This window comes from Trichechus manatus, unplaced genomic scaffold, assembly GCF_000243295.1.
Source record: "Trichechus manatus latirostris isolate Lorelei unplaced genomic scaffold, TriManLat1.0 scaffold00018, whole genome shotgun sequence".
Classification (NCBI taxonomy): domain Eukaryota; kingdom Metazoa; phylum Chordata; class Mammalia; order Sirenia; family Trichechidae; genus Trichechus; species Trichechus manatus.
The window spans coordinates 3,353,896-3,367,850 of record NW_004443954.1 but is presented as its reverse complement, the minus strand read 5'-3'; the positions used below and the strand labels follow the sequence as shown (position 1 = coordinate 3,367,850).

At 41.8% G+C, this 13,955-nt stretch overlaps 1 protein-coding gene across 1 annotated transcript in view; it reads right to left on the bottom strand.

The window, feature by feature from the left end:
* Positions 1 to 13,955, bottom strand: part of JPH1 (junctophilin 1) — an 82,496-nt gene that overhangs the window by 18,057 nt on the left and 50,484 nt on the right. The gene's annotated exons all lie outside the window — the stretch shown is intronic.

Genomic DNA, 13,955 nt, shown 5'->3' with positions numbered 1-13,955 from the left:
CTATGGTGGAATCAGTTAAGAATTTGATTAAGAAGGATCTACCCAGTGGTGTGCCGACAAATTGGCTCTCTCAAACAAAAGCAAAACAAAACTCTGATTTATAATTCTGCAGATTACCAGTTGCTATCAAGTCAATTCAGATTCATGGTAAATCCACGTGTGTCAGAGTAGAACTATGCTCCACAGGGTTTTCAATGGCGGGTTTTTTGGAAGTAAATCACCAGGCCTTTATTCTGAGATGCCTCTGGGTGGACTCGAGCCTCCCACCTTTCAATTAGTAGCTGAGCACATTAACTGTCTGCACCCAGGTGCTCCATCTGTTAATTGTTGTTGTTAGGTGCTGTTGAGTTGATTCTGACTTGTAGCGGCCCTATAGGACAGAGTAGAACTGCCTCATAGGGTTTCCTAGGCTATAATCTTTATAGGAGCAGATCGCCAAGTCTTCTTTCTTGTGGAGCGGCTAGTGGGTTCAAACTGCAGATGTTGCAGTTAGCAGATGAGTGCTTTAACCATTGTGCCATCAGCACTCCTTGTTTGCTGATTACCATGGTGTACATACTCCTGCTGTGGCAGATTTCAAGCTATCCACTGAATGTGAGTCGGGAAGAAATGCATGTAACTGGCTTTCACCACCCTATATATAGGAGCAGGCTCTAGACCACCACCGGATCTGCCCCAAGAATATGCTCAGGAGGGTTGTTACTAAGGAGTCTGCTTATTTGACATTTAAGATGTTTCTTGCATGAAACAAAAAGGAGCCAAGCAGAGTCGGATGAGGAGGAAATGGGTTCCATCTCCTCCCTGGCCCATCTTCACTCATTCCAACCTCTTGTCTTCCTAGAGGACCAGGGCTAGGGAGAGGGCAGTAGGGAAATGGGGCTTCTTCTGATAAGACAGGGCCCAAGAAGAGAGGGTTTGTGGAGTAAAACAGAGAACTTTAGGCCACTTATTCCAAAGAGGAAGACCTTGTCCAGTTAGTATTTACATGATGATCACAGGCATCTATTTCTTATAATTTTATAAACTATTATACTTCCATTAGCAGTAGGCAGGATCATAGCTAACTCTTCGTAAAAGCTTAATAAAAACTCTAAAAGAGATGCTTGAACTTATTTTAGAGACACAGAAGAGAGGAAAAGTTGGGAAAGGGCACTGTGCTCTAGCTGGTCTAAGGGGACAACACAGGTGGCAGCTGGAGTAGGCCAGCACACTGACTGCCTGGGGCTGCAGGAAGGAAAAAGGGGAGGAGCTGAAGGACGGGGGGCGGGGGGGGGCTAACAGGTAGGAGGTGACAAACTGCTCTCTCCAATCTCCCCTCTCATTTAGTGCTCACTGAGTCTGTTTCACTCCTACTTAGGGCCAAGCTGAGCTGGGAGGGTTGAGGGCCCAGAATGTGAGCTTCCTGAAGACCGGCATTTTACACTGTTGGTCCGCTGCTGGATTCCCAATGTGCAGAACAATGCATAGAACACAACTGCCTGGTACATAGTATTTACTGAAGTCCCATTTGGTGAATAAAGGAATTAATGATGCTTCTTTAGGAACAGCTGGGTAGTTTCTAAAAAATAAATGGATCAACTTTCCATCATCAAGCTGTTATTTCTGAATCATGGAGCATGTCTGAGATGATCTTTGTCTATAGGGTATCAGCCACAGGGATTGGATATGAAATGTGAAATGGAAACAAAATCAAGAGGGAAAGACCATTTTCTTAAATAATAGGATGCAGCAGTCCGCACGTGGGGGGCCATGACTTTGATAACAGATGCTGCTGTAGTTCTCTGTGCTGAGCTTGAGATGAATGGATGCACTCTGCTATGTTCTTCTAGTTTCTCAGAATCTCAACCCTTTTCTTCCCAGAATTATTGTCCATTTTATCTGCTATCCTTAGCTAAAGCCTAATTATATCTATGTGTCATTACTGATGAAGCTATAAGAGTACAGTTATGCTGCCTTACAATATCTTCTAGCCCTTTCATGATAAATTTACAACACTCAAGCACAAACCATTTATTCTGACACAATCATGATACCGCCATTTAGTCAAATAAAACAGAATTAGCACTACTACTTTTCACAATGCGCTCAGCAGGAAAAGAACAGACAAATACAGCTTAATCTTTCTACAAATGTATTTTGGAAGCACAGCACCAGTGGAGCTTCAAGTGGTTTTTATACTTAACCCTTTACTTTTTTGCTTGCTCTTTTTTGTAAGACCAAACAGAAAGGTAGGACCTTTCCATCAAGTACACCTCCCCTGCTCAGAGCTCCTGCACACTGCTTTGCAAGATGAGGCAAAACCACAGTCAAGCCTAAAACCAGAGCTCTGCTCAAGAGCTTTTGGTAGCCCTGGGCCCGACAAGAAGAAGCTGAAGACAAAAGGAACCCATCCTAAGTTTGCCGTTACCACCAGCTACGTGTGGCCAGGCTGCTGGCATGCCGAGGTTTTGCCTAGGAGAAACCTGGGCTTGGCGCTGGCTCCTGTTAATGAATTCACGTGTTCAAATCCTAGGCTCAGTTCCAGCACTACACATGATCCCTTTACTCAGCCAACTGGTAAGACACGCCATTGTTCACTGTTCAGGGGGTTGGGATCCGGGCGGCTCAGGCCAGAAAGTCTGGGCGGAGAAGCGGAAACTCAACGTGGATGCCGTGAGGCTGCAGCTGGCCGTGCGGAAAACGTACGCACACAAGAAACGTGTGGGCCCAAGAAGTCTTTCAGTTATTCAAAACACTGCTGTCGTTCACATGTTTTTAGACCCTTACCAATTATCACATATAATTTCGCCCATAAAATGAAATGAGACGGTAATGAAAATCAACTTCTTTCAGTTTGGCATCAGCTGTAGACTTTCTTTTTGATTTTTTTTTTTTAACAAATAGAAGTTTTAACTCGTTGAGAGTTACTATGTATGGGTGAAGACATCAGAACAATATTGAGACACAGAGACTTGGGTATCTGGCTAAGTGGCTCCCTCCTGGACACATAAACCTTGCAAAGGTCAACTGTGAACAGCGGAAACTGTTAAGTGTGGAATTTCTGAATGCTAGACATCACTGGCATCAAAAATAAGTAATTATAAATTATTCTTCTAATCAGAAATTTGATGAGTATCTGAGTTTTTTTTTTTTTTTTTTAATTGACTGAAATAGTGGTTCGTAAGTTGTCATGTCATTTTACTCAGAACAAAAAAATCTGGCTTTCCAATTTTTCTTAAACATTGAATAATGTTTTTATAAAAAACATTCAACAATACAAGTAAAACTGTATACAATATTCACAAGGTTTGCTATTTCTACTTTTTTATACTCTTCCTAATAATAAAGTGCTTTGAAAAATATCACGTTGTTTCTGAACATCGTTTTTTTTCACTTGTTACATATTAAACCAAAGTTACGTTGCTGAGGTCTTTGGCAGAGGCTATGATCTGATTGGGTAAAAGTAAAGGGTTAAAGATGTCATCTGCTTGGGGGTCGCAGTGTTTAGAGAAAACTGTTAGTAAAATTTAAAAATAAGAGCAACTGCTCATAAAAATCTAACTTTCAGGTGATGGCAGTACCATTCTTTGAGCTGCTGAAACCAAACGTGTGAGTCATCCCTGACACCCCTCTCTCTCCCACTGCCTCCACTCTGTCAGCAGCGCTACCTGCAAAACATATCTGAAATCCAACCACTTCTTGTTCCTCTGCTGCTTTGGCCCCGGTCACAGCCACCATCATCCTTCACCTGGGTTACTGCAATGACAGAACTGATCTCTCTGCTTCTATCCTTGCAGCTGTTTCCCTGCAGGTTCTCTTAAAAACGCCTGACAATAACCAAAAATTCTTCCCTAGGATATGGCATCATACGTAAGAAAATGCAAAAAAGGTGACCTGATAGTCTTCTTCTTGGACTGTTACGTTATTCACTTACAAGAGACCTAGGTTCAAGAAACCCGATTAAACTTACGCTTACAACTGTAGCCATTTTAGAAGAAATGAGTCCACTCGGCAAGGAACACTCTTCATATGGATAAGAACCAGAGTGCTCCACTGATCTTCGTTACGGTCAGAGCATGACTTCTAAGTTCCCTGCACCAGGAAAGAAACTGGTCTTTCCATCCTGATTTGGTTCTCTGATACGGCTGACGCGGCAAGGCTCAGCAACTCTTCTTCCCGCTGAAGTATACACCAGTCCCTCAGCTGTCTGTCCCAACTTCTAGCTTTCAATCTTTCACACATTTATTCATGGACATGGCAGATAAAGATTTTAATCTAGAATGGACAATGATTCTGCTGAAGCTCAATCTTCAGAAATTTGACTTGGGGAGACTATTTCTTATGGGTCTCTATCTTTACTATCCATTGGTTCTTGAATGTTAATTTCTAAGTTGCTTTTTTTAAAGACAGGATCTGGAACAGTAATTTCTAGATGGAATTCCTAATTCCTGGCTTAAAAAATGTGACATTAGCAGCAAATGGTTGTCGTTTTTTCCAAGGCAAGAGTTCCTATCTTCCTTCCCTCTAAAAGCAATATCAAGTTATGTAGATATAAAATATAAACTAAAGGCCATAATAAGCCTACTTAAGTTTAGTATGTGATCTTCCAAGAGCCCAAACTTTTGCAGAGGGGTTAGAATATAGGCTTTGAAAGTATCAATAGTCAGGGACTATGCTGAACCCACAAAGTCTAGGTCACAGACACTTCTTGTCAATGAAATAAAGTCAAACCACATCACTTTAGCTATCATAGAAATGCCTTCATAGAATCAGAATTAATATCATACTTTTGGCTTTTTATCAATGGCACATGGCAGGAACCAAGATTCATATGAAGAACGTTTATATATACCTTTTGTAAAATGCTGCCCACTGTCATATTGATAAAGATCCTAATGATAAATTCCTCTTAAGAATTTAGTGCCAGGAAAAAATTGGTCTCTGATGATAAACAAGAGTGTTTCCTTGTATCATACACTGAGAGCTATATAATCTATTCTTCCTCTTTTTGCTAAAGCCACCAGGAAACCTGCAGTAAAATTATCCTCAGCATACGTATATAGTCATCTTCTCTAATTACACAGCTTAACTCCGTAGACCCAGTGTCAGGAATGCTATTATGGATGTGACTCATCGTAACACCTTGAAAATCCTTTTGAGAAACTGGCAGGATATTAAAAAACACAAATATTACTCCTGGATTAATAAGCTCTGTTTATACGATCTTTTTTTCTGAACTCTAACTCCTCAGAGAGTGTTAATGCAAGGGGATATATGAAATAACTTTGGGGGACAATAGAACCTACTATTCAACCTCGTTCATAAGATTTTTTTTCTATATCCAGAACATTTTCAAATTTAACAAATAAGTCCTCCTCCTTAAGTGCTTTACAGATTTACTCCCACCTGACTGTAAACTTAATAAGCTTAAAGGCAAGAGTCTCTGGGTACACTGGCCAGGTCGAAAACACATTTTCTAATCCTCAGATGGAATACGCCAAATACTTGGCTTTTACTTTATTCTATGCTTTATACAACTTGTCTAAGATTTGCCTTCCTGTGTTATGTGTTAATAAGATTGAGAAAAATCTGATGTAAACATATTTAAGGGATATTTTATTCTTGAAATGATTTTTGGAGAAAAGTTTGCTTTTTTTTAATGTGGGTCATTCTAAAATTAAAAAACACTACCATTAAATGAGAATAAAACATAAAATATAATCACTTGATGTATAAGTATTTATCAAGCATCCTATGTGCCCAGAGTGGGGAGGGGAACCCCAAACCTGGTGCCATCGAGTCGATTCTGACTCACAATAATCCTACAGGACAGAGTAGAACTGCTCCATACGGTTTCCAAGGAGTGGCTGGTGGATTCGAACCGCCAACCTTTTAGTTAGCAGCCGTAGTGTGCTGTAGCTCTTAACCACTGTGCCACCAGCGCCCAGAGGAAGGGAGGAGAAAAGACCAAAGGTTGGGCTCTTGGATGAAAAGCTACTGCACTAATCCCAATCATGGCACGATAAGGGTTAAAGAGGGTAATGGCAGTAAAGGAAAGAAATAACCAATGGACCCTTTAAGGGAAGAAGTGTAGGAACTTTGAAACATGAGGACAAGTCCGTGTCTGTTTTGCTAGCTCTTACCATAAAGCTTGGCACAAAGCCTGTCCTCAACAAATATCAGTGGAATGGATAAATGAATAAGGAGAAGATAAAAATAAATGATAACCCCAAGGTGTCTAACTTGGTATCCAGACGAATGGTCAGAAATTGTGCAGGTGGGAAGAGGAGTCGGTTAGAAGACAAGATCAGCTTTAGAGCAGTTGCATTCTACATACCACAGGCATACACAGCTGGAAATACAGGGCTGCCATGCAAATTAAAGGTCAAGGTTAGAAACATAAATGTGGGCATTATGATCACAGAAGATGTGTTCATGAAAGGTGGATGAGCCCAACAAATAAGTGAACCAACAAAGCAAAGAACCAAGGACCAAGGGAAAAGTGTTCTAGGGACCCAGTGAAGGAAACGGCAAAGTCAACAGAGAGGTGGAAGCATGTAGGTAAAAGATGAACTTTCAGTAGAACTATTTAAAGTTCTTGGATCAGTCCTGTGCTCCTCTTAGGAGTGAACGGGGCCAGGTCCAAATATGGCTCTCCCCTAGGGCATTTGAACTTTTTTTCCTCCCAGCTGATTGGATGATTTATGTGCAGTCAGGAAACAAGTGCAGCGAGATCTGAGGAAGGAATGGTTTGTCAATCCTGCAGTGTGCTGGGAAGACTGAGAAAGGTGAGGGCTGAGAAAACTGCTGAGATTGGATGAGGATCTTTGAGAGGGCAGTTCTAACAGAGATCACGGCAGAGGCCAGAGTGTAGGGAGCTGATGGGGAAATGGGAAGAGGAAGTAGAGGAAGCAGGTGTGTGCCACATGCTGGAGACTTTTGACCCAGAAAGGAAGGAGACAATTTGGACTATAACCAGAAGGATTAGCTGGGTCAAGTGAAAAGAGATTTTGCTCATAAAAAGAGCTGACTACATGTCTGAAGGTGGGAAGAAAGATGCTCAGAGAACCGGAGAAAATGAAAAGCTTTGAGAAAGAGGCTATTGTTAAGAGTCAGGTCCTGGATGAGCAGAAAGAAGGAAACTTCCAGATTGGAGAGCAGGAAACAAGGAAAAAAAGAAAGAGAACACTGATGGGTCGATGCAATGTTCTGAGGTCATCTGAAGGGCTATCAGCTTGAAGGAGGCCAAGAGTGTTATGGGCTTTGGATCCAAACTATCACTCATGGACTGTGTCACCGAAGCCTCAATATTCTTACTTGTAAAATGGGAACAAGATTACCCTGTAGGAGTGTTCTGGTATGAGAACTGATTTATATGAAGTACTTGGCACTAACTTAGAGTATTTAATAGATAAAGGGCCATTAGTAGTCTTCTGGGAGGGAGAATCTGGGCCTTAAAGCAAGAGGTGAAGATGCGGAATCAGCACTGTATCAAAGTTCCAAGGAATGGGAGAAAGGAATATTAGAATTGCTGACGAGACCAGGATGACCCGATTTCAGGCCCACATAATTCTGCATCTTTTCCTAGCAGGGCTCTCTTTCCTGAGAGAAGCAGAGAAGGCAGAAGGTGGCCTTGACACAGGGTTAGAAACGGAGCAAGGGAGGAGGAGAGTGTAATGTAACCAACCACAGAGTCTGGGGTAGGGAGGAAGTGTATACAGCCAATGGTGGCCTTTGGACTAGATAAACAGAAAGGGTTAAGTCAGAATCAACAGGAAAATGTGAAGGTAATTTGAAAGTTCAGAGAGACTTAGAAATATACTTAAAATCACACAGCTATTCAGTAGGATGAATGCGGTGGAACACTGGTCTCTGAACCTTTAGGATAGAGCCTGGTAACTACGTTGTGAAAACAGCTTTCTTTCTTATTGCTTCTAGATTTTGCCTTGGCAAAAATTTGATTATTTAATTTTCTAGTTACTTTTTTATTTTTGCTGCAAAAATTCATTTATATCCATTGTTCTACCTTCTTATAGTCATGCTTTTCCTTTGAGTCTGGTGTTCACTTCACTTCTCACTGGAATTCTTTAATAGATTTACGACTCCTATTGAAAAATGCTAATTTTGAGCTTTCTTCTACAAATTTTTTTAAACCAGTATTGGCTGACTTTCAAGTAAAATAAGCACAGCTTAGAAAACATCTTACTAAAGACTGTAAGAAAGATTTGGTTTTCATCAAGGTTATTCTTTAGCAGAACATTTTTAGGTGGTGTTAAAAATATTACAGATAAATCCAACTCATAGTTGTCTTCCCCAAATCACCAAATCAGTAATTAACACCTCCAAGTTTAAAATATGAGAAAATCATCAAGTTCTTCCTGAAGTCTGAAAAAGAAAGTTTCTTCTTTTTCCTCATGAGGGTCTCAGAAAAATTTCTGTTGTGATTTTATCTATTTTCAGCATTTGCTGTGTTAAACTGAGGATAGAAACTGTTCATCCCAATAAGCAACAGATAAAATGATATCCAAGGATATCGAGAAAATGGAGGCAGCAACAAATACGTTATTTTTTACGCAAATAATGCCCGCTCTCGGCATTTGTTTGCTGGACACACCCTCCCTCCTTGAGGCAACCTCACAAGCGCCATCATACCAACTGTCTTCCACATGTTGCTGTAAAAAAAAAACTAGCATAGCACACTTACGAAAATACCTTGGGGGGAGGGTGAGGCTGGCAAAAAAATGCAGAAGGTGCACGTTATTTGCATAAAGTATGGTAAATAAACCAGGGTGCTATGGATTGAATTGTGTCTGCCCAACATGTGTGGCAACTTGGCTAGCTATGATTCCCAGTTTTGTGTGATTGTCCACCATTTTGTCATCTGATGTGATTTTCCTATGTGTTGTGACTCCTATCTTTATGATGTTAATAGGTGGGATTACTGGCAGTTATGTTAATGAGGCAGGACTGAATCTACAAGATTAGGTTGTATTTCAAGCCAATCTCTTTCAAGACATAAAAGAGAGAAGCAAGCACAGAGACATGAGGACCTCATACCACCAAGAAAGCAATGCTGTGTCCTTTGGACCTGAGGTCCCTGAGCTGAGAAGCTCCTTGACCAGGGGAAGATTGATGACAAGGACCTTTCCCCAGAACTGACAGAGAGAGAAAGCCTTCCCCTGGAGCTGGCTCCCTGAATTTAGACTTCTAGCCTCCTAGACTGTGAAAGAATAAACTTCTGTTCGTTGAAGCCCTCTATTTGTGGTATTTCTGTTACAGCAGCACTAGATAACTAAGGCACAGGGCTACTGTTTTTGTTTGTTTAATACCTTTAAACAAAAGTACCACTTGGTACTATTTGGGTGGGCAAAGGCAGTTTTGAAGATGAATACAGGCACATGAAGATAAAAATGTATACTTCTACTTCATTAGAGATGGTGGTAGAAATGCAAGGTAAGATTCAAATAAGTAAGTGGAAGAATCATGTTAAACTTTTTGGCTCAAATAACAGGAATCTTTTCCTTCTGGCTCTGGAAATTGTTAATGACCTGCTTCAATACTATGGTGCTTATAATACTTGGGATATTCTTGACCAGGAGCCAGCTGTCCGCCTGGGTATCTAAACACATTCAATGAACTTTTAACCTTCATGTATCTCCATGGTGGAATTCATTAATTCTGGGGCCCAGGGTGCCACAACTGTTGGTGGGATTGATGGAGTCCCCTGTAGTCACTGAGGAATGTAGGGTCTGCCTTCCTGAGCTCCATTCCTTAGAGACAGATGGAGTAACCTGAAGGGAAACAGTCCTCACCAAGAAGAGCTTCAGACCAAGTCCAAAAACTCTCAAGAAGAATCCCAGGCACCGGACGAATGCTGTGCATCCCAAGACCAAGGGGGAAATTTAGGATGTGAATCTTGTAAGTAGGGAACGTCAGACTGAACGCTGGAGGGGCAGGAAGAATCACCTGCGAAACCCTAGGCCGGCCCTCTTCGGTGGAGAGCTGTTCAGAGGTATCACTCAGCTTCAGAGCTTTACCTGCTGCTTGGCTGGTATTTCACAGCTGTCTAGTGTCCAGGTTTGCCTCAGAGCAGTGGGCTATAATTTCCAAGTGAGATTTCCCGAATGCGCTAAACTTGTAGCCGGTAGTAGAACACTGGAACTAGTTCTTCCTTCCTTCTCAATACAATCACACTACTCCAGTGAAATGACAACAGACTGGGTGGCACAAGGACATGCCCTCACCTTACCGGCTGACCCTGCCCCCATCTGAATCAAGAATGTGACAACTCCCCCGGCACATAAGGCAGAGAATACGGTGGCCACGTAGAACACGAGAGGCTCTCTAGAATTCTGGTGGAAATCTGTAAAACGTAATTATAATGCTGCAATGGATACAATGGGAACTGAAACTTCACATCCTACTCATTGTACTTTCCACTCTGGCAGGACAGAAGCAGGGGGCACAGAAAGCCCTTTTGCGGTGTCCTGTGGCGTCCTCGTGGGTCAACTAGTTAGCCTGAAAAAATGAGGGACATCAATGACAGGAGAGGTCTATCGGAGCCAATCACGATGGCGAGAAGAAGCTCATCCTAAAGGGGCCTCCACCCCTCAGAAGTATGCGTGGGTCCTGCTGCGCTGCCCTGTAGACAGAGCGGCTTCCAGAGAGGAACTGGAAGGCTCTGGGGAGTGGCATTCGCTTCTCAGAGTAAGAAGGGCAGGTAAGCCTCTTTCCAACCAGAAAGGAGAAGGACAGTGCGTAGAGCCTGGGGTGAGTAGGCTGCTTGCTACTCCCGTCTGCGCTCTGCTGGGGCTCTCACTAAGTTATGGACGTCCTGCTGTTCTTTTTCTTCCCACCGACACTTCCAGGTTTCAGATCACTTTTGAATTTGTGCCTCCTAAAATAATCACCCCTGGTCTAGCTCTCATATATATTTTTTTTTTTTACTGCTGCCCAAATCCTCATTCTGATGTACAGTATTACAGTTCTTATCTTTTCACCATTAATACTGATATTTTCTCCCTCAAACAAAACCTCAACATACTTAATGATTTACAAATGTCTATGAGAAAGGCCTGACGATCTACTTCCAAAAATTAGCCCATAAAAACCCTATGGATCACAACAGAATACTGTCTGATACAGTGCTGGCAGATAAACCCCCCAGCTTTGAAGGTGACAATAGACTGAAGCAGCAATGATCATAAAGATGGCACGGGACCAGGCAATGTTTAGTTCTGGTCTCCGTGCACGTGAGCTGACTTGAGGGCAACAGCGGAAATGCTTATAAAATACCGTATTCGCTACTCCAGGCACACAAGTAGAAGGTAAATATTTACTAATTTTTCTTTCTCTACTTATTATATATACTACACACAACCATCCTGCTCTGAGCACTCTACACTTCTTGTGGTAGAGTCAAACTTCTCATCCTTTAAATTTCTGGTAGACGGTCACTAGTATCAATAATTATTTGTAAATACGAAGTTTCTCTGCAATGCTTTTCTGAGACGTCACAGTATCGACAGCTCAAATGAGTGCTCTCATATGACAGAGTGAAATGAAGAAGGTTCTGATGCTGGTCTGAGGTAGATGCCACTGTCATACCCTGAGCCCTGAGACCCTGTGATGTCACCTGAAGTGACATATTTTAATATAATAGCTTCTTGAGAGCTTACTCATTAAAATAGCTTTTCCATGGTACCAGCATAATTTCAGAAAACAGCTTGTCTACCTTGGTTCTAAGACTCTGACTAGCAAAAGAATACATAAATATATTATATACACACATTTTTAATATGTATATACAGTAACACCTGTGAGAGCTGGAACTGGGCAGGGATGCCTTGTTTGTCCGGGTCTCACGAATTTTCCGTCTTTGAAAGGGTGCAGTCTTACCACTTTCCTATCACTCTTATTAGTGGAAAATATTTGAATTTTCCTTCTCTGACAGGCTTCCACCTTATACAGGTTCCAGCTTCTGCAGGCTTTACTGTATTATATTTGATTGAAACATCGGCACCAACAAATATCAACCACTATTTTGAGTTTCTGAAGGTTATTTTGTTTAATTTGGGGCAAATACTTAACTGTAGTTATTATCTTCTCTCTAATACAATGTTTACTGGCTTTTTGAATCCGAGGGAGCATGACAGAGTTGAAATCAAGAAAAACTAAGAAACAGTCAAACCAAAAAAAACCACGTGAGGAATGAATGGTTTAATCCAAACACTAGATAAAATTCACGTACTCACTACCACCACTGCCCTGAAAACTAGTTCACTCAGGGATGCTCATCATTTTTAATTATAATTTCATTATGTGCGGTACCAGCTCCTTTGTCAAATAAGGCTTCATTACAGGGTTATGATGTAATTCAATTCATGGGTTAAAAATGTTTCCTATGCCTGGAAAACCTAATTGCAATGGTGTTGCCCTTGACTCTTGAGAAAACATGAAGACTGGATTTCAGTAACCAGATTTAATTTGTAAGATAATCATCCAGCCTACTTTATTCAGCTTTTCAGAAATCATTCTAAACGTCGGAGCCTCTTCCGCGGTCTTCTCTGCTCTGGAAATGTATGCTGGATTGAGACTTCAGTTACGAAGCAGTGTAACTAGCTGCTGCCGTTCCTCTCGCCTTTAACATCTATCTCAAAGCCCGTTTTTCCCAACCCACAGCCAGCCCTTGGCAAAGAGCCCTGCTCCCTGCCATTTGCCACTTGTTCTGGGCTATTTTGGTCCTGGACAAGTTGTGGTAGTAGGCTATATTTAAACGGGCCTGCTCTGTGAAGAAACACGGCAAGTGCACGTGGCAGCTTTTCCCTTTTTGACATAATCCACACATCCCAGGATTTTATCACCCCACAGGTGGGGCGGTGGTAGTCTCCGGGGAAGGAGTACCCATGGCAGGGGCCTGTGGGGCAGGCAGTGAAAATTTAAGAGTAAATTGAGAAAAATGGACAATAATTAAAGGAAAAAAGATCCCGCTGGCTCCTGGCAGAGTGCACTCAGAATATTTTTAGAATAATTTCTCAAAGGCCAATTTCCAGACCAGGTATGAATTTTGGAATATCTAACACATATCCTGATAGAGCCTTAAGAGGAACTATATGCAAGTAAAAAGCCAGATTTCTCGTTTCTCAAGTTTCTGAGCTTCTGTAAGTGGATGTTCTAAGAAGCACTTGGTTCTGCCTGCCCTCCCCACTCCCCCACCCACTGCCGTCATTTACACACTTCTGTGCCAGATAGGGAGTCCCTGGTGGCGTAGTGGTTAATGTGTTTGGCTGCTAACCAAAAGGTTGGCTGTTTGGGTCCACCCAGAGGTGCCTTGGAAGAAATGCCTGGTGATCTACTCCTGAAAAATCAGCCATTAAAAACCCACGGAGCACAGTTCTACTCTGACACACATGGGGTCGCTATGAGTTGGAATCGACTCAGCAGCACCTGGGATAGATAGAAAGTGTAAGTTCTTGGTTGGAGTTACGCTGTTGCCTGGGAGAAGAAAAATGCGTCGGAAATGCCTTCTACTCAATAAAATTTTTAAAAAATGTAAAGAACACCTGCTGTTGAGATCTAATAAACTTTCAAAGCTACCCTAAAGCCAGGATTATCCATCTAGCAAGAAGTTAACTATACAGACAGTTAAAACTTTTAAGGAAGCATTTTACACGTCGAGTATTTCTGCCTCAAGATCTTACTGTACATGAGGCTGGTACTGATCTGCTCCTTTTGCTGGCAGTGGAATTAAAATCCAGACTAGCTACACACTCATATCCATCTAGTAGGTCTAGAGACGCTGAAATACAGAAGCCAGTCTGTTTACTTCTGCCTCAGACGTTAGAATTTGCCTGCTGTCAGCCAAGTTTCTATTTGATTTTTTGCTCAATAAACTTGATCTCTGAATATCCCAGAGGTAGTAAACACTAGACTGGGCTTTTGTCTTCTGGAATAAGCTGGAAAACCATCTAAGAAAT